General features: G+C 40.8%; 1 pseudogene; it reads right to left on the bottom strand.

The window, feature by feature from the left end:
- LOC102867539 overlaps positions 1-25,484 on the bottom strand; it is an 83,584-nt pseudogene that overhangs the window by 57,915 nt on the left and 185 nt on the right.

The following is a 25,484-nucleotide window of genomic DNA, read 5'->3' as shown; positions in this document are numbered from 1 at the left end:
ATACAATTTGACCCAGCACTTCCTCTCCTGGGAATATAACCTAAAGACACTAGAGCCACAATTCAAACACCCAGGTTTATTGTTTTACAATAGTACAGAGATGGAAACAATTCAAGAAACAAATGGATGGAAAAACCATGTACATTCACACAATGGAATACTATATAATATTGAAAAACAATGAAATAGTAAAACATTATACAGCATAAGGGAGTCTTGAGGACATTATGCTAAGTGAAATATCACACAGTCACAAAAGGATAAATACTACATAATACCACTTATAAAATAGGCCAGACATGGGGGCTTGGGATGAGAATGGGGAAAGAGTGGATAGATATGAACAATGCATTAGATCAGATGAGGGGAAGAACTGTCTCAAAGGAATATATGATTATACGTTATATGTATGAGTATAAACTGGAAGAAAGGATGCATTGAGGGGTCAGCTGGGGAAGGGGGAGAAAGTGGGTAACAATGAATAACTAAAAGAGAAAAACATTCTATTTTCAAAAATACCTCCTAAAAATAGGGAAGAACTAAAATGCATAATATTCATACAAAACCACAACCTGAAAGACAGGCTTGGGAGCTAAGAGTCTGAGGCATAAAAAACTCAGAACCAGATGCGCAGTGTGATGTGGGCAGACAGTAGGGCAGATGGGTGAGTCTCGGAGAACAGAATCCTCTTCTGTGTCTTGGCTGTCTTGGGTAGGAGTCTGAAGGCTATCTTAGATGTCTTGTGCTGCTGTAACAGAAATACCACAAGTGATTAACAAGCATACATTTATTTCTCCACAGGTAGGAGGCATGGAATCTGGATTCAGGGAGCTGCTCTATAAGGGTAAATTTTTTTTTTCTTTGTTAACTCTGGGAGGAAACTTCCTAGGTCTTTTAAACTTCTGCTCCTTCATGTGGTGTGGCACCTCTCTTCACCATCTCTTCTTTGCTAGCGTCTTTCGTTTTTAACTATATCTCAAAAGAAAGTGACTCAAAATGCACACTGTTGTTAGGTGCTATCAAGTTGAGTGCGACTCACAGTGCCCCTATGAACGACAGATTTGAACCCTGTCCTGTCCTGTGCCATCCTCATCATCCCCAATACACTTGAGCCCATTGTTTCAGTTGCTATGCTGATCTATCTCTTTAAGGGTCTTTTTCTCTTTTGCTAATTCTCCACCTTTTCAAGTACACTGGCCCTTTCTAAGAAACAGCCTCTTCTAGCAACATGTCCAAAGTATATGTGATTAAGCTTTGCTATCCTTGCAGCTAAGGAGCACTTTGGGTGCACCTTCTCCAAAACACATCTGTTTGTTCTTTTGGCAGGCTTTTGGGATATTCAGTATTTTTTTTCTAATACCTAATCCAGCCCAATTAACATAGCAAAGACAATCCATACTCAAATGAGATTACAACCACATGCAAAGAGGTTTGGGTATACAACATGTATTTACTGAGGGATACTTAAGTCAATCTATCAAAGAAGGAGAAACAAGAATAGTTCCTCCTACAGCAAAGTCACACAAAGGTCATTCAAAAAGGTACAAAAACCTCTGAATCTTAAAAAATGTGTGGTGTCTTGTTATTGTAAGGTAATGGAATGAAAAGGCACAGTACAAACTTTTTCAGTTGTGAGTTCCATGAATCCAGCCAGATCCTCCCACAATTTTGTGCTACATGAAAGGCTCAACCTAAAGTGGCAGGAAATTCTGGAGCTGACCCAGACCTCCAGGACAACAATCCCAACAATCGCTTGCTTGGTGATCTCCTACTGACCTAGGGTGAAAAGGCCAGAAAGACTGTGGGGAATTGTTGGTCACATTGTGAAAGTCAGTGAAAGAGTGGAAGGCCTTCAAGGAGATGGATTGACAAAGTGGCTGCAACAATAGGAGTAAAGCACAGTAGACATTGTGAGGATGGTGCATTACTGGGAAAAATTTGATAGATTTCAATTAAGGTCACAATGGGACAGTGTTGACCTGAAGGGACTTTACAAATCAAAAGAAGACTTTTGCCTCTATATTGTGCACTTGGAAAGTATGTTTCCCCCAGGGCTACCAATACTTTCCTGGAGAAAGGCTAGAGAAAGCACTCCTTTCCATGGATTGCAAAGGATCCCTTAGTTCTCTCAAGTTACAACTCACATACAGGCACTGTACCAAAAAGAATTTATTAAAACTGAAATATTTCAGGGACTAACATATGATCAAGAACCAGTAGTCCTAAAGGAAGAAGTCCAAGCTGCACTGAAGGTATTGGAGGTAGGTGAAAGGACCTAGGAATTGATGGAATATCAACTGAAGTGTTTCAAGAAAAAGATATAAACTTCGATGTAGTTGCAAATCTGTGCAAACAAATCTGGAAGACTACAACAAACCTGGCTAACTGACTGAATGAGACTCATATTTGCTACCATTCCCAAAAAAAGATAATCCAGTAGGAGCATGTAGGAGATAGATAAATTGAAAGCCAGTTTACTCAGTGACCCTGAAGCAGATGCTTCAGGAGATGCAAACTGATGCCAGTCAGTGTGACCTTTGAACTAGCCTCACCTCCTCAGGCCTTTGAATCATGGTTTCTGGGTATGGGGCCTGGTATCCTGCTTTGATAAATACTTCACATGATTTATATGTGTGCTAAGGTCTGAAAAGTTCTGACTGCCCAGGAGACCAACAGAGAAAATGTCTAAATTCAGAGGTTTTTAAAAGGTCAGGGGAGAAAACCAAAGTAGCATAGTGAGTCTTCACATACCAGGAATCCCTCATGATTGAACAAGATGACTCCATGGGGCTTTGTGCTACCACCAAACCAGTCATTCTGAATATGGACTAGGTATTTCTCTGTGTAAGAGCTAAGCCAGAAGAGATAGTTAAGTTTTCAAATGGCACTTTTAAGATTTCTCTTAATCACACAAGATAGAGACTAGTGTCGATTTGATCATTGCTGAGAAATATTAAAGCTGCACTCTTTTGTACCTCTAGAGTAAAGTGTACAATAGTTTTACCCCATTGAATGTACAATAGAACTCTGGTAGCAGTCTGTAGAGAGTTAAGCTGCTAACTCAGAGGTGATACTTTTTTGGAGGTTCAAATTCACCAGCTGCTCCTGGGAAGGAAGATAAACAATCTCCTCTCATGTGACTTATAAAATGAGCCTTGGGAAGTTCACTGGAGCTCAGTTATGAGCTACTTTCAACTTTATAGTAATGAATTTGAGTTTTGAGTTTTTATATAAATACAATTTGAAATAAAAAAAAAATGTTGCTTACAGTTGGCAGTGGGTTGAGGCCACCAGCTGCTCTGTGGGAAAAGGATGAGCAATCTCCTCTGAAGTGATTAAATGCCTCTGAAAACCCAGCTATTGGTTGGTTCTCTTTCTACATGTACAGCAACAACAACTATAGCATTTATGTAAAGTTACAAAGAATTATACAATCTTGCAAAAAATATTATGCACCTGCTAAAATGATTTTCTTTCTGACAAGTGTTTGTAACTCATAATTAACTAACAAAAATATTTACAAGGTCTATACAATAAGAATTATTCATGTTGAATTGTAAATAAGTATACATGTACACATACAAACATACAAAAAATATTTGAAACATACACCAAATGTTGTTGTTCTGTGCTATAGAGCCAACCAGGACTCATAGCGATCCTTGTAACACAGAGTGAAACGTTACCTAATTCTATACCATTTTCATAATCTCTGCTGTGCTAAGGCCAGGGTTGCAGTCACTGTTTTCAATTAATTTCATTGAGGGGGAATCTTCATTTTTGCTGACTGCTACTTTTCCAAGAATGATGTCTTTTTGCAGGGACTGGCCCCTCTTAACAGCATGCTCCAAGTATGTGAGACAATGTTTCTTACCTCTAAGGAATATCCTAACTTCACTTCTTTAAATTTGTACTGTAGTTATCTTTGGAGAGTGATTGGTAAGCTGGGGTTGTTGTGATGCTGACCCTTGCACCATTGGAGTGTCAAATGCCATAACGGTTACCTATGATGAACAGTGTTTGGAGGACCTACCAGTTTAAAGAGGTTTGAAAGCAAGACTGGCAGCCACTTCCTAAACCGCATGCCTCTGGAAACTCTATAAACTTTGATAAATGTCAATAGTTATAGAAAAGCTTCAGGCCTTTTGTTCATATGATTGCTAAGAGTCGAGCACGACTCAAATGCAATCAACAACAACAATGCAACAATATAAATAGCTCCCCCTCCCAATTTTGCTCCTCTGCATTGCCTGTTTATTTCTGTAATGGATATAAATAGTTTTTAAAATAAAATGTCACAAACACTTGAACAGTAATGTGAAGTTAATTTTAGGCAAAAAAACTACATTTTAAAATAAATATGCCTGATGTTTTAAAACTGATGAGAGCTAGAATTTACTAGAGGCAATAGAAGCAGTAAAAATCTCAGCTTCCTTGGAGATCAGGCCTTGATTTCTGGCCAGTGCACACCATGCACAATCACCATCCATCTATTAGTGGAGAATTGTGTCTTCATTAACTAGAGGTACCTTAGCAGATATATCACATGTAGATGGCTTTCGAAAGTAGACATTTGTTCTGTCACAGTTTAGAGCTCCACCTGCAGAAGAGGAATGAGGGATATATCACTGCTGACATCAGATGAACCTTGATTAAAAGCAGAGAATTTAAAAAACATGCCTACCTGTTTTATTTGACTATTCAAAGGTATTCTGAGTGGTTTATAACAAATTGTGGGTGGTGGTTGTTATGTGCTTTTGAGTCACCTGCCACTCATAGTGACCTCATGTACAACAGCCCTAAACCCTGCTCTATTCTGTGCCAGTCTTATTGTTTCTGGCACACCTACCCCCATTTCCCCAGTCACTGAATCAATCCATCTCCTCAAGGGTCTTCCTCTCTTGTGCTGTCCCTCTACCCTCCCAAGCATGACATCCCTCTCAAAGGACTGATTGTATATCAAAGGACTGCAATATATCAAAAGTATGTCAGATTAAGCTTTAGAACCCTTGCCTCCAAGGAGCAGCCTGGCTTCACCCTCTCCAGGACGAACTTATTTGTTCTCCTAGCAGTCCTTGGTATATTCAATACTCTTTTCCAGCAACACGGCTCAAAGACATCAATTCTCCTTCTACCATCCCTAGTCATTGTGCAGCTTTCTGATGCATAGCAAGTAATCACAAAGACCATGGCCTGAATCAGGCACACCTTAGTCTCCAGACTTCCATCGTTGCTCTTCAGTACTCTGGATCGATCCCTGACAATAGACTTTCCCAATGCAATTTGTGTTTTAATTTCCTGGCTGCTGATACTAAGAGTGTTGTTTGTGGAGCCAAGCAAACTGAAGCTGTTAACAATCATAATCTCTTCACCATCTATCCTGATGCTACCAACTGGCCCAGTGTAAGAATCTTTGTTTTCTTGATGTTGAGCTTCAATCCACACTTAACACTGCAGCCTTTGACATTCAGCAGAAAACACTTCAGGTCATCCTCTGTTTCAGCAAGCAGGGTTCTGTCATCTGCTTAACACATGCTATTGATGAGTATTCCTCCAATCCTGATGTCACATTTCTCCCCATAGAGCCCAGCCTTTTGAATAATCTGTTCTGCGTACAGATTGAACTGCCAGGAGAACAAACAGGTTTGTCCTGGAGAGGGTGAAACCAAGCTGCTCCTTGGAGGCAAAGATCTGACATACTTGGGCATGTTGCAAGAAGGGATCGGTACTTAGAGAGGGACATCATGCTTGGGAGGGTGGAGGGACAGTGCAAGACAGGAGGACCCTCATTGAGATGGATTGGCTTAGTCACTGGGGTAATGGGGGTAGGTGTGTCAGAGACAATAAGATTGGCACAGGATAGAGCAGGGTTTAGGGCTGTTGTATACATAGGGTCACTGTGAGTCACAGGGGATTTGAGTGCACATAAAAACAACAATGAAAGCCTCCTGTGGACCGTGAACACCAGATAAGCACATTATAGGCACTTGAAGAAGCAACATGGAACAGCTTTACAGTGTTACAGGTAAACAAGAAATCCCATATTCAGACATGCTGCATGCCAAACAGTTCTATCCTAGAGAGAGTGAAACCAAGATACTCCTTGGAGGCAAGGATTTTGAAGCTACAGGTCACATATTTTGGCCATGTTTCCAGGGGATACCAGTCCTTGTAGAAGGTGATCATGTTTGGAAGTATAGAGGGAGAGGTGAGGAGAGGAAGATCCTGGATGAGATGGCTTGACACAGTAACTGTGGTATTGGGCTTAGGTATACTGGAGACAGTGATATTGGCTCAGGATAGAGGAGAGTCCAGAGCTATTGTGCATAGAGTTGCTATGAATTGCAGTTGATTCGGTAGCACACAACAATAAGAACATATACCAAACAAAAGGTAAACCTGTTACTGTCAGGTAAAATCCAACTCACAGGAACCCTCCATCAGAAATTGGTATATCTTAAAAGACGAAAAATGCTCATCTCATTTCTAAAGAAGGGCTGGGAGACTGGAACCATTAACCTTTCAGTTAGAGATTGTAAGGATGGCACAGGATTGGGCTGGGCTTCTTTCTGCTCTGTGTAGGACCACAGTGAGTCAGAGCTGACTTCACCGCACCTAAGAGCAAAAGTGTACTTTTCCATCATTAGCTGTGGGGAATCATTCAGTAGGTTGAAGCTAACACTTTCATATTTGAAGACTTCCAGAAGAACAAACACATCTGTCTTGTAAAAAGTGCAAATAGAAATCACTACCTAACTTGGGAGGGACTAGCACTATGCTAAGTAAACTTACTCAGTCCCATAAGGACAGATACTGCGTAAGATCATTATTGTAGAAGTAGAAAGATAATCAGTAAAATGTGTATGAGAATCTAAGGAAGGGAGCAGAGGGGTGAGATGAGCGGGGTGTTAATCAAGGGGTCGCACAGTTTGATGGGTGATAGGGAGATGGGTTGGGGAAGTAGGGGGTGCAGTATGAGTGGCAACGTATACAAACTTTGTAGGTAAACAAGTGTAAAATAAAAAAAAAATTGGAGAAAAATTGAAAAAAAAAAAGTGTAAACAGGGTGTTCCTTAGAGGTAAGAATGGTGAAGGGCCAGTCTTGGAAGAGGTCAGAGAAAGAGTAAGAACTTCAACAAGTTGGATTGACACAGTGATTGTAACAATTGGCTTAAGCATATCAGAGATGGTGAGGATGGTGTCGAATAGGGTAAGGTTCACATCTGTCATTCATAGGGTCACTACAAGTCATAGTGTAGTAGCAGCTTAAATGCTAAGCATTAGAGATGCTATTTTATATGTTAGCATCAGAGATGCCATTTCTTTCTGACAGCCATTTTAAGAAATGGATGCTTCAATAATTTTGGCAATAACACATGTTGCTAAAGTTTATGTTCCCTAGTACATGCTGACCCAACTTGGTTACTACTCCCTGACTACATCCTGTACCTGGCCCAGGGCCTGGACACCCATGGCAAGTCAGAAACAATAACAACTCTGAATAAGAAAGCTCAACTGTCAACCTCAGTGAACTTTGTGAACCCCCATGCCCAATCTCTGTATATAAACCAAATCTTTGCTTCCCCTGGGGGTTGGAATGGTTTGAGCAATAGCTGATGCTTTCAACTTGAGGGTAATAAAAGGCTTGTTAATTTCCAATATTGACTGTTTAAATCTCGCATTTTCTGCCATACAAATTGTAGATTCTATAGCACTTACCAGCAACAACGTGAGTTCAAGCAACTTGTGTGGGTGTGCTCTTCTTATTGTAAAAGAAACTAGAGAAAACAAAAGAAAAATCCCAAACAAAGCATTTATTTTATAGGCAAATTTTTACCAGTGTAAATAAGGAAATCACCATTGTAATTTTCATGTAGTATAATGTTAAGTAGATTACCAAGCTTGACTTGTAATTTCAAAGTAATAGTAAGATAAAGTTTTTTAAAAGATGAGTATCAGGTGGCAAGCAAAACTCTGGTGCTTTCCAAAGGCACTGATTTCTACAGACAGGCCTCTGCCCCCTCAAGCACAGTCTTAGTCCCTAGTCCAGCTCTGGTGTCCTTCTGCTCACTGTGAACTCCACCTTTCCAGCAGCACCAGCTTTTCTCTTTACCTATGGATGCCTTAATGAGCAGCAGGGCTTGGAGGGATTTTGTGCTGGGTGCTAATTTTCAGGCTGGGTCTTATCAGGAGGCCAGCTTGCCTTTGTAACATGCACCCTCACCTCATATGGACTTTCTGCTTCCTCAGATTATGAAATCGAGCACCAAATGCCACATCTCCCAAGGATGAGTAACAGTCAGGGATGGTGTCCAGCACCAAAGCAAGGAAGGGACTATTTCCTTAACAGACTCACAATTAGAGACACATCTTCTTTTTCTTGGGAGTCAGTGGGCTGTATTGTTATTCCGCCCTGCCATGTTTGTTTATTTCCTGCTTGCCTTGGGACTTGCCAGAGAAATAAAGGAGTCATATCGTGTTTCTGAGGGTGCTTTCTCCCTTGGTGGCCTCAGACCTTTGCAAAGAAGTCTTCATTTCTTTTTCAGCTTTTTGTTCCCCCAAGTCCATCAGGAGGAAAGGAAGATTGTATTTCTTGTGTACTTCTCTGAGTTGTCTGACAGACTGGTGGAACTCCTATGACTATGGATCTTATTTACCCTGCTGGAACCTGAGACGAACTCACCTTTAGGAATCAGCTATCAGCCACACAAAACATAGGCCTATAAGGTGAACAACAGCCTCAGGAAGGCATTCCCTTCTTTAAATAACCAAGCCTATAAGGTTCAACACTGTGACACGGATGTGTCAAATGCGTTAATGGTTGGCTACCCAATGCGGACTGAGAGTGGGGTGGAGCTCCCCGACTGAACAAGCGTGGAAGGAGGAGTGGCGTCCACTTCCATAATAGCTTGCCTCCGGAAACCCTATGAACTTGGAGAGAGGATGAAAGGCACCCAAGCGTCAAGGACTCTCCTTCATAGGGTCGCTATGAGTTGCCTGCGACTCGACGGCACTTAACAACACAACACAACATTAGGTTCAAAGAACAGAATTCGCCTAAGGACAAAACCCTAATCACAGGTGAGGTAGGATGGAAGAACTAATAGAAATAAAAATCACAAGGAAGAAGTGGGAGAGGGTGATTACATGGTAAGTATTGAAATTAGTGTTATGAAGCAAAATGTATACGAATGATTGAATAGAAAACCAACATGTTCTATAAACATTAACTCAAATCACAAAAAAAATAAGGAAAGATAGAAAATGTCCCATACTTCTCATTACAAATATAATACCTAGGTTCCCAATGATATATGTCTATGCCTGCCTATCTTTATCTATATTCTCTGTATCTATATGTATTTATGTGTATAATTACTGTTGAGCGATTACCAACTTATTGCTGATCCTCCATTGATTTTCTCAAGCTAAAAATAAGATTTCTCATCTTTCTCCTGTGAAGCTGCTGGTGATTTTAAACCATTAGAGATGTTAACAGCCTTTGGGTTGGAACTGCCTTTGGGTAAGCAGTCCAACTTTCCACAGGAAATATATATGCATATTAAAGAGGATAAATGAACAAGTGGGGAGATTGTGTTCATAATTCATATGTGTGAAAGGAAGGCAACACATCAAAATGTTGATATGGAAATATAAATGACAATTTCCCCCTCTACTTGTCTACACTTTCTGGACAAGTTTCATTCCATAGTACATAAGATAGATGTACGTACCTTTCTACTCAAACTTAATTCATTGTCATAGAGTTAAATCAATTCATAATTGACCCTTAAGTGGATTTTCTAAGGTTTTAAATCTCACAGGAGGATATTACTCATCTTTCTCAGAGCCACTAGAAGATTCAAACCTCCAGAGAGGCAGTCTGTGTTAAGCAGTGCAACCCACTAGAGACTACACTAGCAAAGGGAAAAGATGCCGAAATAAAAGAGCTGGACAGATTATTTCAAAGGACAACTTGAGAAAGTATTTTCTATATGTTGATTTTGTGATGTACCTTTGAGTCAATTGGCAACTCATAGTGACTCTATTCACAATTGCTCTGAATCTTGCCCTATCCTGAGCAAATCTCACTGTCTTCAACACACCTACCCCCTTAACCCTAGTTACTCTGTCAATCCATCTCATTCAGAGTCTTCCTGTGCTGCACTGTCCCTTCACCTTTCCAAGCACAATGTCCTTCTCCAAGAACTGGTCACTCTGGGCATCATGCCCAAAGTAAGTCAGACAGAACTTCAGAATCCTTGCATCCAAGGAGACACTTGGTTTCACCCTCTCCAAGAAGATGTTTATTTTCCTAGGAGTCCATGTTAAATTCAAAACTCTTCTCCAACACTACAACTCAAAGGCATCAGTTCTTCTATCATCCTTAGTCATTGTCCAGCTTTCTGATTTTTTTTTTAATGGTGAGCTGCAATCCATATTGAAGGCTATAGGCCTTGAACTCCTGCAGCAAATGCTTAAGGTTGTTAAGTCTACAACTGTCCTAATCTGATGTAAGAAGAGTTCTTCTAGGGTGTGATCTGAGAGAAATAACTCTTATCTCACTGTTGTTGTTTTGTTGTGCACTTTTGAGTTGGAACTGACCCATAGCTGACCCTCTAACAGGTTTTCAAAAGCAGTTAATCAGTTAATTGCTCAGGAGGAGATTGCCCATCCTTCTCCTGCTGAAAAGTTGGTGGATTTGAACCACATACCTCTGGTGATCTAATGGCAAGGAGCTGTGCTGCAATTCTGATAGCATGTGGTTAAAAAGCCACCAGCTACTCTGTGGGAGAAGGATGGGAAATCTCCTTCAATGCAATTAACTACCTGTAAAAGAATGTCAGAAGGTTAGTTCCAACTCTGTGATACACTGTGAGGCCCAGACCAAGGTCAAAGGAGGAGAATGAAGGATTCAAAGAATATCAACAAGTCAACAAAGGAAGTGAATGGCCTCACCCACATTGCTAAACCATAACGGAATGCCCCTCCCTTTCCTGCCTAAAAAATATTACTATAAAAACCTGCCCAACTCACCTTAGGGCATGGTTTCCCCCTGGTCTGTCTATTTCTCTCTATCTCCAGACCAAGGAATTCTACCCGGGAGCTCACTTAATAAAGCTTCTTTAGCTTTTTCTTTCTCTCTTGTTCCTTCCTTGAGCCCTTGGCCTTACATCCAGTGCAAAGACCTGAACTTTTGGTGCTGAAACCCATGAGAGGAGTTGAGATGTGTTGCTTCCCTCCCCTCTTTTGGGGTGTGTGGTGCCTCTCACTATCTCTCTTGAACCTACCAACTCACATGGTGTCAAGATGTTGAATGGTAATGCTACATATGCCTGCTGACTGAATACTTTGAGTGCTTGTAAAGAGGCTCCACAATTGATGCTACTCTGGAGCCACAGAGTTTGATTGTATCCCCAACCACAGTTCTGTGATGTTGTCATAGGGCTTAGTGACAATTTGGGGAATCCGCTAGGGACCCCAACCAGGCCTGGGCTTGATACGGGCATGCCTCTTGCTTAGCACACTTTTACCCCATGAGGGGCACAACCAGAAGGACACCTGCATGGACTGAGGGGAGAGACTCTCTCTTGTCTATTTCCATCCATTTTGTGTTTATGTCTCATAGTGTCCACTTTCCCTGAAGTCCTCATTCTTCCTGTCCACTACTGCCTCCATTCTAGGGGACAATCTGCTGTGGACTATCCAGTGCCTCCTCCCATTGAGGAATCTCTTCCCCTATAATTTTTCATATTTCTGTATTCTCCTCTCCCCTTCCCTGGAGGCTTCTAAAATGAAATCAAATTGTTCATAAAACTTCCAGGCATTTTTAATTCCCTTTAGATTCAGATCTGTCCATACTGGACTCCTGTCTCTGCGTATATGCAATATATCAAAAAATCACAGGCCTGTGTCAGGAGTCCATCCAAGTGCCAGGCTCTTCCAAGCTGATTGCAATAGAGGACACCCTAACCATCTTTTAGCCTTTCCCAGAATCTGAGGCTTCCAACTTTCAGAGGACACTCTGAAATCTTGGCTACCTTCACTCACGGAACTGAACATCACGGGTAGCCAAATGTCTAAACCCAAGGGACAGTCCCTTGAGATGCCTTCTTTCAAATCTTTCAAACTTGAGCCTGGTTGACAACTTCCATCCTAAAAGACTAATCTTTTGCTATAATCAGACATGGCAACAAGATCACCTAAATAATGACTCTTGATGACCTTAGAATAGAACCTTTCTATTTTAATACCTTTCAGGATCTTGACAATTTCTGTTAATGGACTCAGAGATGACCAGAAAACCCATTTAAGCTTTCCTTTACTTTTGCTGCAATCTCTCTTTCTGTGCAGGTTCTCTTAGCCCATTGTAAAGTAGCTTTTATTTCTTTATTTTGGTTCCTCTCCCAATAGGTCTATCTTTAGAAAGTATTGTTCTTCCATGATTTAAAAAGTATAGGTATGCATGTGCATATACATATATGTATCTATATTTTTAAATCACATTAATTTTACCAAATGAAACCAAGCCATACTGTTTTTGAGACAATTAAGAAAATTGCAGTTATTAAAATGTAGCATTTTGGGGCAGTGAACATTCATGATATAACTTAGTACATCCAGACTACTGAACAAAAACCTCATTAAGGATAAAGTTGAAAGTTTTAGCATGGTATGAGATTCAAGAAGGAAAGCAAAATAACTAGTAATAAGTTTTGTGTATTTTTATTTGTTTGTTTGTTTAAGAGGGAAAATGAGAGTAGTTTTGTTTTAAAGTAATATGTCTGATTATGCCAGAGTATCAAAGATAGTAAAAGCTAAATTTGAAGATATTTAGTAAGTTGTAGAAAATTTGATGGGAAGTGAATTATATTTGCTTTGGTTTATAATACCTGCAAATGATGAATTTGGAAAGAAACTATGAAATATTTTGAAATGTTTATAATAATTATAGTGGATTTATTTGTAAGATGGGGGAAAAGACTGGTTTTACACTGCAAATGTTACATGGGCTTAATGCTTTCCTCTGGCCTCTCCCAGACACAGCCTGAAACTGCAGCCAAAATTTTTAACTAAACTCCCAGCTAAAAAAGAAATCTTAAACAAATCTTCTGTAACTAAAACATCACCCTCCTTTTCCAAACCTAACACAAAGATAAAACATCATCTCTCTCCTTTTTCTGACCCAACCCAGTAAATAATCCCATATACCATCCTCCCCTAGCCCCCAGACCAAACATCACAGATAAAGAGATCAAACTCCTCTGCCCCTTCCTTCCCTCCTCCCTCCCCTCCCCCATTCCATTCCAACACATTACCCTCTATCAAAACTCAACCAACCAATTCCTAAAAAATATAAAATCTACCCAGGAATAGATGGTATAACAATTGACATATTTCAGCTAACAGATGATGACCTGGATGTGCTCACCAAATTGTGCCAAGAAATCTGAACAACCAGTCGGACAACTGACTGGAAGAGATCTATATTTATTCCTGTCCCAAAGAAAGGTGGCCGAACAGAGTGTGGAAACTATAGAACAATATCATTGATTTCACATGCAAGCAAGATTTTACTGAAGATTATCCAAAAATGACTGGAACAGCACATCAGCAGAGAACTGCCAGAAGTCCAGTCTGGGTTTAGAAGGTGTTGTGGTACTAGGGATATTGTAGCTAATATTAGATGGATCTTAGCTGAAAGCAGAGAATACCAGAAGAATGTCTGTCTGTGTTTCATTGATTATGCAAAAGTGTTTGACTATGTGTATCATAACAAACTGTGGCTGACTCTGAGAATATTGGGAATCCCAGAACACCTGATTGTGCTAAAGCAAAACCTATGCTTGGACCAAGAGGCAGTCGTCATAACAGAGCAAGGAAACACTTCATGGTTCAAAATTGGGAAGGTTGTAGGCCAGGGATGTGTCCTATCTCCATACCTTTTCAATCTGTTTGCAGAACAGATTATCTGAGAAGTTGGGCTCTATGAGGAGAAATGTGGCATCAGGATTGGTGGAAGATCTATCAACAACCTGAGTTATGCAGATGATATAACCTTGCTTGCTGAAAATGAGGAGCACCTGAAGCGTTTGCTGCAGAGGGTTAAGGACTGCAGCCTTCAATATGTATTGAGGCTCAATGTCAAGAAATTCTCACCACTGGACCAAATGGCAGCATCAGGATGGATGGTGAAGAGATTGAGATTGTTAACAACTTTAGTCTGCTTGGCTCCACGGTCAAGTCTGCTGTTAGGGACCTCTCCAGGGTACTGAAGAGGAATGGTGTCATTCTGGAGACAAAGGTCCATCTGATACAATCCATGGTCTTTGCAATCACTTGATCACTTGTTATGCATCAGAGAGTTGGACAATGACTAGGGAGGATTGAAGGAGAATTGATGCCTTTGAGCTGTGGTGCTGGAAAAGAGTATTGAATGTACCACGGACTGCCAAGAAAACAAACAGATTCATCCTAGAGAGGGTTAAACTGGGCTGCTCCTTGGAGGCAAGGATTCTAGGGCTTCGTCTGACATACTTTGAACATGTTGTAAGGAGGGACAGGTCCTTGGAGAGGGACATCATTCTTTGGACAGTGCAAGAGGGGAAGACCCTCTATGAGGTAGATTGACTCAGTGACTGGGGTAATCGGAACAGGTGTGTCAGAGGCAATGCGATTGGCGCAGAATAGAGCAGAATTTAGGTCTGTTGTACATAGGGTTGCTATGAGTTGCAAGTGACTCGATGGCACATAACAGCGACAACAACATCCAACAACATCCTTCTTTCTCTTTTATTACAAGTTTAAGAATTTTATTTTATTTTCCTTTTTTCCTTAAAACATTTTCTACCCACTTTAAATTTTTCAGCCAGAGTTCAGAACGGAAAAATTTTTCAAACGTATCTCTTCCTTTTTAAGTGTAAAATAGCACTAGTTTAAAGCTCATGTATTCTGTATATTTTAAAAATTATCAATTAAAAAAACGGAACTTAAAAATAACTGTTAGAAATTATATATGAACTTGTCTCATTAAAATAGGCATTGCTGGTAAAAAGAATTTACTTTCTTCTGACAGTAGTATGAGTCATTCTGTCTTGAGATTTTTTTTTAGCAACCTTCTTTCCCTCTGCCAACTCACTATTGAACACATTAAAAACCCTGTACAATTACCTACCTCCCCAGCAAGGGCCACTGTCATAGCTACTCATTTTATTACTCAATCAGCTGCTGATAACAAAAGGAAACTCAAAAAGGCTGAGGATGGCCCCCAAACACTCATTTGAGACATGGTAAACATGGCCTTCAAACGTTTTCGATGCCTGAGAGGAACAGGCAGAAGCTGATAGAGAGACTCACACCAATTAGAAAACGAATCTACAGGCCCAAACCCTGGTAGCTGCCTTGCAGTCGGCAGCAGTGAGTGGTAAGAAAACACCTCCTTATTCAAAGAGCTGGTGACTTCCTGGTTTGGCAAAATGCTCATTGGATAATTGCTGCCCTAACCATCACCCTCCAACATGGCCTTGCCCTATCTGTGGGACACCAGGCCATAGGAACGCTGGCTGCCTTTCAGTGCCAAGCTGTAATAGGGCAGCCCTTCCACCAAACCCGGTCCCTATCATGGGGGACCTCTTAGGCCTGGCTGGTGAAGATTGAAGATGCCCATGCTCATTGACCTCCCCTTATCATCCTTGCTGAGCCTACAATAACCCTTCAGGTATCAGGTAAGTCAATTTTCTTTCTAGTTGCCTCAGGGACTGCCTTTTTAGTGCTCCCCTCCTTCTTGGGTCCTGTTTTCCCTTCCCAGGCCTCAGTAATGGGTATTGACTTCTAAGTCTTTTGCCACTCCAACCCCTCCACATTACTTTCAACAAACATTCTCACACATTCCTTTCTAATTATCCCTACATACCCAACTCCGTTAGTAGGTAGAGACCTCCTGTCTAAACTTGGAGCTGTGTTTCACTGAGTGTCAGCTGAATCTAGTCTCCCTGACCAACCTTTAGTTTTATCCCTCTTAGCACTCCTTCCTTCTGAGCCACTTTCTACGCTATCTCTAACACCAGACGTTGTCAACCCCATTTATGGGATCTTTCCACTCCATCTGTAGCCTTTCACCACCAGCCTGTTCTTGTTACTCTAAAAGTACCCTCCTCTTTTCTCGCTAGACCCCAATTCCTTATCTCCACACAACACCAAAAAAGTTTAAAATCCATTATTACTTACCTACTTTCCAATAAGCTTCTTATTCCCTACTGTTTTTTTCATATGTTGATGACCTTTTATTTTGTAGCCCCTCATATCAGCTTTCACAAATTCACACTGCTCAACTTCTTAACTTCTTGGCCTCCAAGGGATACAGGCTATCTGCTTTCAAGGCCCAACTATTTCTTCCCACAGTTACATATCTCAGTATTCAATTGGCCCCCGTTTAATGGTCAATTTGTACCTTTGTAAGCCTCATGCCACTCCAAATGGCTAAATAAATCATTGAAAGCCTCCAGCCACCCCAAACTGCTGGTCAAATCTTCTCTTTTCTCGGCTTTATCAGTTTCCTTAGACACTAGATTCCCAAATTTTCCTTAATAACAAAACCCCTTTATCATACAATGAAAGTCACCCCTCAAGGACCCCTAGATTCATCCAGATAGTTAAAAAGTTCTCAGGCTCCAATATCTCCTCTTACCGTACCCATCCCCTGTGTTACAAAATCCATCTAAACCTTTCCATCTATACACTGATGAAAAACAGGGTATTACTGTTAGCATCTTGGCTCAGCCTCTTGAACCCACTTGTAGCCCCATTGCATACCTCTCTAAGCAGCTAGATGTCCCAACCTCAGGGTGGCAACCCTGCTTGCAATCCTTAGCATCAGCAGCTCTCCTCACTAAAGAGACTCTTAAATTCGCCCTTAGAAACTCTCTGCAAGTCTTTTCTAGCCATAAACTTTGAGACCTGCTTTCCCATCCTTACCTTCCCCCAGCAGATACTGAAGCTTCATCTAGTTTTTCTCAAGAACACTGATATTAACCTCTCTCAATCACCACCCCTGAATCCAGCCACCCTACTTCCAGTAAACACCTCTTAGTATAACCATAGATGCCCTGAAGTCCTTGAAGATATGAGCTCTTTACTTGCATATCTGGCCAACTCATCTCTATTCCAGACCATATGCTGATTGTTGACAATAGCTTTTGTACAACCTCTGAAGTTTATTGTCAGGAAGCCTATGCTGTAGTTTCTGAAAATAAAGTGTTTACGGAAACACAACTGTGGAAAGCAGCAACTTACTTCCTATTACCTTAACCTGTATCTGAGCAACACCTCACTCACCATCCCTTTTTGGGCCCGTTTGAGCTGATGTACAGCCAACCGTTTTTTGCTCAACCATAACATATCCACTCAACCTTCTCTTTTAGTATCATATCTTCTTCATTTCTTCCTCATTAGACTATTATTCTGGAAACACCCAGACTGCTGCATATCCAGACCCTCCCCTCACCTGAAGGTCTAGACCAAACAACTGAAGTTGTCCCGGGAGGTGCCGTCCTCTTAAGAAGGCATACACCAAAGCCTCTTCAATCATGCTAAGACAAACCTCACACAATAATTCTAACTACTCTCTCAGCAGTTAAGGTCATTGGTAATCTCCATTACCACTACTTTTCCCAGGTCAAACATGCTCCTCACACTGAGAATACCTCCAATATCTCTCAAATGGTGAGCCCCACTACTCTTTATCTCACTCAGATCCCAAGCCCAAAGTAGCTTTTGATATTGTCACTAATAGCTCCCTGCCTTTTTGAGTTCTTACTTCACAAGATAAAAGAAATTATCAACCTGAACCACCTGCTATGACATCAATATTCTTCCCTGGCTACTGATCCCATGCCATCTCAATCCAGCCTCTGACCCCTCAGATCTTCACCTCTGTTCAGCAGGAAGGTCACAGGAGAAGAATGAAGGATTCAAAGAATATCAACATGTCAACAAAGGGAGTGAATGGTCTTGCCCAGCTGCCTAACCCACAATGGAATGCCCCTCCTTTCCCTTCCTAAAAACCCTTACTGTAAAAACCTGCCCAACCCACCTTAGGGAGTGGTTTTTCCCTGGTCTGTCTCTCTGTCTGTCTCTCTCCAGACCAAAAATTCCACCCGGGAGCTCCCTTAATAAAGCTTCTTTAGCTTTCTTTTTCTCTCTGGTTCCTTCCTTGAGTCCTTGACTTTACATTCAGTGCGAAGAACTAACAACAACCGCTGTGATTTCAATGCAGTTTCTTACCACTGTTGTTGTTGCCTGTGACTCATAGCAACCTTATGTACAACAGCCCTAAACCCTGCTCTATCCATGGCCAATTTTATTGTCTCTGAGATACCTGTCCCCATTACCCCAGTCACTGAATCAATCCATCTGAACGTGAGTCTTCATTTCTTGCATTGTCCCTCAACCATCTGAAGCATGACGTCCCTCTCCAGAAACTGGTCCTGCCTTGCAATATGTCTAAAATATGACAGATGAAGCTTCAGAATCCTTGCCTCTAAGGATCAACCTGGCCTCACCCTCTCTAGGACATACCTGTTTGTTCTCCCAACAGTCCATAGTATGTTCAATACTCTTTTCCACCACTACAGCTCAAAGGCTAGTCATTGTCCAACTCTCTGATGCATAGCAAGTAATTGCAGACTATGGCTTGAATCAGGTGCACCTTAGTCTCCAGACTGGCATTGTTGCTCTTCAGAACTTTGGAAAGGTCTTTGACAGACTTTTCTAAAGCAATTCATCTTTTTAATTTCCTGGCTGCTGGTACAGAGTGTTGATTATGGAGCAAAAAAATTAAAACTGTTAAAAATATCAATCTTTTCACCGTCTATTATTATGCTGCTAATCAGTCCAGTGGTGAGAATCTTTGTTTTCTTGATGTTTAGCTTCAATCCATATCAAGTCTGCAGTCCTTGACCTTCTGTAGCAATTGCTTCAGGTCATCCTCAGTTTCAGCAAGCAGGGTTGTGTCATCTACATAACGCAGATTGTGAATGAGTTTACCTCAATCCTGATGCCACACTTCTCCTCTTTGCCTCCCAGATAATCTGTTCTGCATATAGATTGAAAAGGTATGGAGATAGGACACATCCCTGGCATACACCCTTCCCAATTTTGAACCATGCGGTGTTCCTTGTTCTGTTCTGACTACTGCTTCCTGGTCCAATTATGTTGTTGCTGTTATGTGCCATCGAGTTGCCTGTAACTCATAGCAACCCATGTACAACAGCCCTAAACCCTGCTCTATTCTGTGCCAATATAATTGTCTCTGATACCCCCCCAATTACCTCAGTCACTGAATCAGTCCATCTCATCAAAGGTCATCTTCTCTTGTGCTGTCCCTTCACCCTCCTAAGCATGATGTTCCTCTCCAAAGACTGGTCCCTCCTTGGAACATGTCCAGAGTATGTCAGATGAAGCTTCAGAATCCTTGCCTCCAGGGAGCAGCCTGGTTTAACCCTCTCCAGGATTAATCTGTTCATTCTCTTAGCAATCCATGGTATATGCTACTGTTCTCCAATACAACAGCTCAAAGACATCAATTCTCTTTCTATTATCCCTAGTCATTGTTGAGCTCTTTGATGCATAGCAAGTGATTGCAAAGACCATGGTACAAGTATAGGTTTCACATAAGCACAATCAAGTGTTCTGGGATTCCCAGTCTTCTCAGAGTCAACCACAGTTTGTTGTGATCCACACAGTCAAGCACCTTTGCACAGTCAATGAAACACAGATAGACATTCTTCCTGTACTTCCTGCGTTCAGTCAAAATCCATCTAATATTAACTATAATGTACCTAGTACTGTACCTAGTAATGTACCTAGCCTCTTCTAAACTCAGCATGCACTTTAGGCAGTTCTCTGTTGATGTGCCACTTCAGTCATTTTTGGGTAATCTTCAGCAGAATCTTGTTTGCATGTGGTATCCATGATATTGTTCAGTAATTTCCACACTTTGTCAGGTCACCTTTCTTTGGAATGGAAATACATATAGATATCTTCCAGTCACTTGGCCAGGTGGTCATCCTCCAGATTTCTTGGCATAACTTGGTGAGCACATTCATGGCAGCATCTGTTTGTGGAAATGTGTCAATTGGTATGCCATCAATTCCCGGGGCCTTGTTTTTTGCCAATTCTTTCAGAACAGCTTGAACTTCTTCCTTCATCACCACAGGCTCTTGCTCATATGTTGTTTCAAGAAATTCTGTGTCTGCCAAATCCTTTTGGTATAATGACTCTGTATACTCTTTCCATTAGGCCACCATTATCTGCTCTTATCTCACTATTGTTGTTATGTGCCATCAAGTTTCCCAGGACTCATATAGACCCTATGTACATTAGCTCTGAACTCTGTCCTATCCTAAGCATATCTCATCTTCTCTGACAGACCTAATCCCATTTCTCCAAACACTGAATCAATCCATATTATCTTAGATCTTCCTCTCCTGCACTGTCCCTTCTCTCTTCCAAGCAAGATGTCCTTCTCCAAAGATTGGTACCTCCTGGCCATGTGCTTAAATTATGTGAGACAGAGCTTCAGAATTCTTGCCTCAAGGGAGCAGCTTGGTTTCACCTTCTCTAGGAAAGAACTGTTTGTTCTCCTGGCAGTCCAGAGTATGTTGAATACTCTTCTCCAGCACCACAACTCAAAGGTATCGATTATGTTTCCATGATCTTTAGTTATTGTCCAGCTCTCTGATGCATAGCAAGTAATTGTGAAGACCATGGCCTGGGAAGGCCCACCTAAGTCTCCGGACTGACACAGTTTCTTTTCAGTACTCAAGAGAGGTCCCTTGACAGCAGACTTTTCCAGTGCAATTTATCTTTTTGATTTCTTGACTGCTCATGTAAAGCATGTTGATTGTAAAACCAAGCAAGATGAAATTGTTAATCTCAATCTCTTCTTTATATAACCTGAAGCTTCCAATTGGCCCAGGGTGAGAGTCTTTGTTTTCTTGATGTTAAGCTTCAATTCATAATGAAGACCACAGTCCTTGACCTTCTGCAGCAAATGCCTCATATCTTCTTCCAATTTTGATGTCATTTTTTGATAATCTTCAGGAGGATCTTGCTTTTGTGTCATATTAGTGATAGTGTTCAATAATTTTCACTCTCTGTAGGGTCACCTTTTTTTGGAAGGGGAATGAATATAAATATATTCCAGTAAGATGGTTGACCTCCAGATTTCTTGACATACCTGGTGAGCATGTTCAGGAGAGCATCTGTTTTCTGAGGAAGCTGTTTGATACCTGGGAAGGCCCAGACAATGGAAATCTCCAGGGAACCTTGAGCCTACCGCTTCTGAGAAACACAAACCTTTCTTCGAGAGCTGGTATTCTGAACACGGGTTTCTATTGGTAAGACGCAGTGCTGCAATCTTGATGGAAAGGAGGTAGAATTCACCAGCTGTTCTTCCAGAGAATGATGAGCAATCTCTTACCATTCAATTAACTGCTTCTAAAAACCCACTGGAGCATCAGCTATGAGTCAATTCCACTTCAAGGGTACACAACAAGAACAAGCTGTCCCAGAATAAATTATTGTTGATTAAAGATAAAAAATTTATTAAATATTCATTTTAGGTGCTTGTTAGTTCTTGCATATCTCTAGGGCTTGTGTATGTTGACTTTTGGGAAATAAATCCTCATAAAACCTCCCTGCTCGCAAGTCAGAGCCGACTCAGCTTACTCTCCAGCAGAGTTTTGGGACACTATAAATCTTGCTCATTTTTTTCCCTGTGGAGCCACTGGTGGATCTGAAGCAACAGTGAAGTGCTGCTTTTGTGATAGCAGCACCACTTTCTGCAGCACTATGTAAGAGACTGACACTTTGCGTTAAGGAAAGTATGGAATGAAATTCTTTCTACACTACTACATGACCACTAATGAATTATTTAAATTCTCTGAGCCTCAGACCATCATCAGTAGGACTGGAAAACATTGTACAGAACAATTAGATGAAGAAAATGGGAAGGATCTTTAGTGAAAAACAATGTATTCAAACTTTGTAAATAAATCAGAGTAATATATAAAAAGTATTTGCCATGAATAAATCATTGAATGAATTCTAGAAAAAAGGACAGACATAACTAATGCATGTGATGGTATCATGAGGTCATCAACCTACCCTGGAACTATCAACTAAGATATTGATATATTATTGTTATATAAAATAGTTATAAATACTAAAAAAAAAAAACAAAACCAAAAAACAGACAAACCCCAAAACAAAAACAAAAACCCAACCAACCCCAAACCAAAAAACATTGCATAGTTATCTTGGATTCCTAGTTCTGAAATATCAAAATATCCCAGATTAGACAGCTTTAAAGAACAGAAAGTTATTATCTCTCCGTTGTGAAAGGTGGGACTCTGAACCAGGGTGCTGGCAAAGCAGTGCTTTAATTCTGTTCCTTCTAGGGGACAGTCCACATTAGCTTCTGGCAGGTCTAGACCTTTTTTGGTTTCTCAACTAATAGATAGGTCTTCACATGACATCTTCTCCTTTGTGTGGTTCTTTATGCATGTCTGTTCTTCCATTTTATATGACATTACTCACAAGGGGTTAGGACTCACCTCATTTCAGAATGCCCTTATTTAAATTAACCATTAACAAAAGAAAAAACATTTTTTACTACAAGATCATATTTATACGGACAAGGTCAGAACTTTAATATATGTTTAGGCAGACAATACAACTTAATCCATAGCAATAGAGTTGTGGAAACTTAATGAAATAATGTTTACAAACACTTAATTCAATCATGAGGGTAAAGTATGAATCTGATCATGCCCATTTTACCCTTCTTCTTCTTCTTCATTAAAAAAGTATGTGAGTATAAAGACAGCTCACATTGGGTCAAAAGAGTTTGTATGATCCATTTAATTTTATTCTGCTTATTTATTCTCATTTTTAGTTCCTAGTGGTTCCAGCTTTGCTGAATAGCATTCTATATGATTCCCTGGAGTTGAGTTCATATGTTGCTACTGGAGTCAGATGCCCTCTGAAGAGTAATAGGTGAACTATTTATATTCATGTGAAAGTTGGATAATGAATAAAGAAGAGAGAAAATAATTGATGACACGGAATTGTGGCTATACCACGGACTATCAAAAAAATAAACAAACCTGTCTCTGAAGAAGTGCAACCAAAGTTCTCTTTAGAAGCAAGTATGGTAAAATTTTATCTCATACACTTTCAGGCACATTATCAGAAGGGGCCAGCCCTTGTAGAAGGACATCATACTTGAAAAAGTAGAGTACCAGCAAAAGAAACAAAGACCCTCCGTGAGATAGATTGCCATGGTGGCTGCAGCAATGAAACACTGAAGAGATTGTGAGAATGATGCAGAATCATATGGTATTTTGTTCTGTTGTATACAAGATTACCATTGACTGGAGCTTATTTCATGGCTCCTAACAAGTGGGATCTTGTTGTCTCTAAGCACTGAGTTAAGGAACAGCCTGTGGGTTCCCCTATTCCAAATCTGAGTCACAGTCTATAGCTAAGATTCTAAAGGAAAATTTCCTAGACCACTTTTTAGGCTTGTGGAATGACTTACAGGTCTTGTGGTCAGTCTGGAGCTGAACTTTGGTCAGTCTCCATAGTTAAATTCTGCGTATCTTCAATAGAGTCATTAGTCCAACTTAAGAAGAGGCTGAGTCAGGTTGGAAATGGAGAGACAGACCAGTTTAAACAATTTTTTTATTTATAATTCATCCTAATGACCAATTTCTTGTTCAGGAATATAGATAGAACCAAAAAAGCAAATTTTAAAGAGCAAACTTGCAAACTTACTTCCATTGAGTCATTTCTGTTAGAGGTGGGTGAGTCTATTCATTCTTCTTGTTGACATGGTGCAATTCCCAGTTTTCTATGCTGATGGACCACGTTCTTCTGTTGACCATTTCCAGCACTGGAAATCCTCATGATACCATCACATCCAACACATCACCAAAGGACAAGACAAATTCATCACTTCCCTGTTCCCCACCTCAGTTTCAGTCTTAAATCCCGGCCTCTTTCATGATAAGGGGTGATGTATTTCTGTTCAGGCTACTTCCTGCTGAGCAGGGGAGGAGATCTGGGGCCTTAGAGGCCAGAGTGAGTTGATCTGGTATCAGTGGCCGGGAAAGAATATAGATATAGTGATAGCGGGTTTATGGTTAAGTTCTTGATCCTGTGAGATAAGAACTTAAAGAGGAATAAAGAGATTAATAACAATATGCTTATGATTATATGGGTCCTAGAAAAGGAAGAACCCAGGCTAGAAATGGGTTCTTGAGCCAATTGAGGACTTGTGGGGTTTTTGCATGGTTTTTAATTTTTCAACTAATCTTGTTAAGTTAGAGACATTTTCTTCTATTAATCATGATTCATTTGAGCTGGGAAGCAGTATTTGTGTTCAGGTCTTCATAAATAAGTGTAAAAAGATTATAGCAGCCAGAATAGTGAAGAAGGAATTTTTAAGATCCAGAACAGAGAAATGAGTAGTAGGTGCGGGGTATATTTGATAATAAGGTATGGGGATTTGGAACAACTGGGTGGATGGGAACAATGGCTGCATTAACTAGTCCCAAATCTTCAACTAGATGATAAGACTTATCAGCTTTTTTTTTTAAACTGGAAGAATCTGGATATTACAGAGAGAGTTTGTAGGGATAAGGAGCTCATTGGAGAGTAAGTGAGTAATTATAGATTTCAAGACCTTGCAGTGTTGTGCAGAGATAAGGAACTTGCGTCTAATGGGAATCAAGGAGGTGTCCTTCAAAGTAACAAGAATAGGTTGGTAATGAGAGGTTGTATGGGGTGGAAATATTCCATACAATGGGGTTGACAACATCTCGTGGTCCAGGTAATGAAGGAGGGGAGTCGGAGGGAAGGAGCACAAAGAGGGATAGAACTAAAGGTTGTTCAGTTGAACTAGGTTCACTTGAAATGCAGCTTTAAGTTTAGACAGGAGGTCTCTGCCTAGTGACAGAGTTGGACATGTAAAGATAATTATTAGAAAGGAATGGGTATCTGTTTGTTGAGGGTAGTGAGGAGACGTTGAGGTAAGAGGCTTGGAAGGGAGGCCATCAATTTCTGTTACTGAGACCTGGAAGAGAATACAGAACCTGAGAAGGAAGGGAGCACTGAGAAACCCCTGTGTCAATGAGAAAGGAAACTGGCTTACCCGCTACCTGAAAGGTTACCTTAGGCCTAGAAAGGGTGACAGCTGTCATTGAAACTGGTCATTTTCAATCTTTAGTGGCCAGGCCCTGAAGATTGGCCAGAGGATAGGGACCGGGTCTGGTGGAGGGGCTGCCCTACCACAACTAGGTGCTGAAGGGCAGTCAGCTTTCTAATGGCCCAGTGTCCTACAGATACAGCAATGCCATGTTGGGGCTGGGGGGCCAGGATTAGGGCAGTGGTTCGCCTAATTGGCCTTTGTTGCACTTGAA

Source organism: Elephantulus edwardii, unplaced genomic scaffold (genome assembly GCF_000299155.1).
Source record: "Elephantulus edwardii isolate Elephantulus edwardi_28Jun2011 unplaced genomic scaffold, EleEdw1.0 scaffold00305, whole genome shotgun sequence".
Classification (NCBI taxonomy): Eukaryota; Metazoa; Chordata; class Mammalia; order Macroscelidea; family Macroscelididae; genus Elephantulus; species Elephantulus edwardii.
Note: the sequence above shows the minus strand (reverse complement) of the source record. Positions and strands in the feature narration are given on the sequence as shown.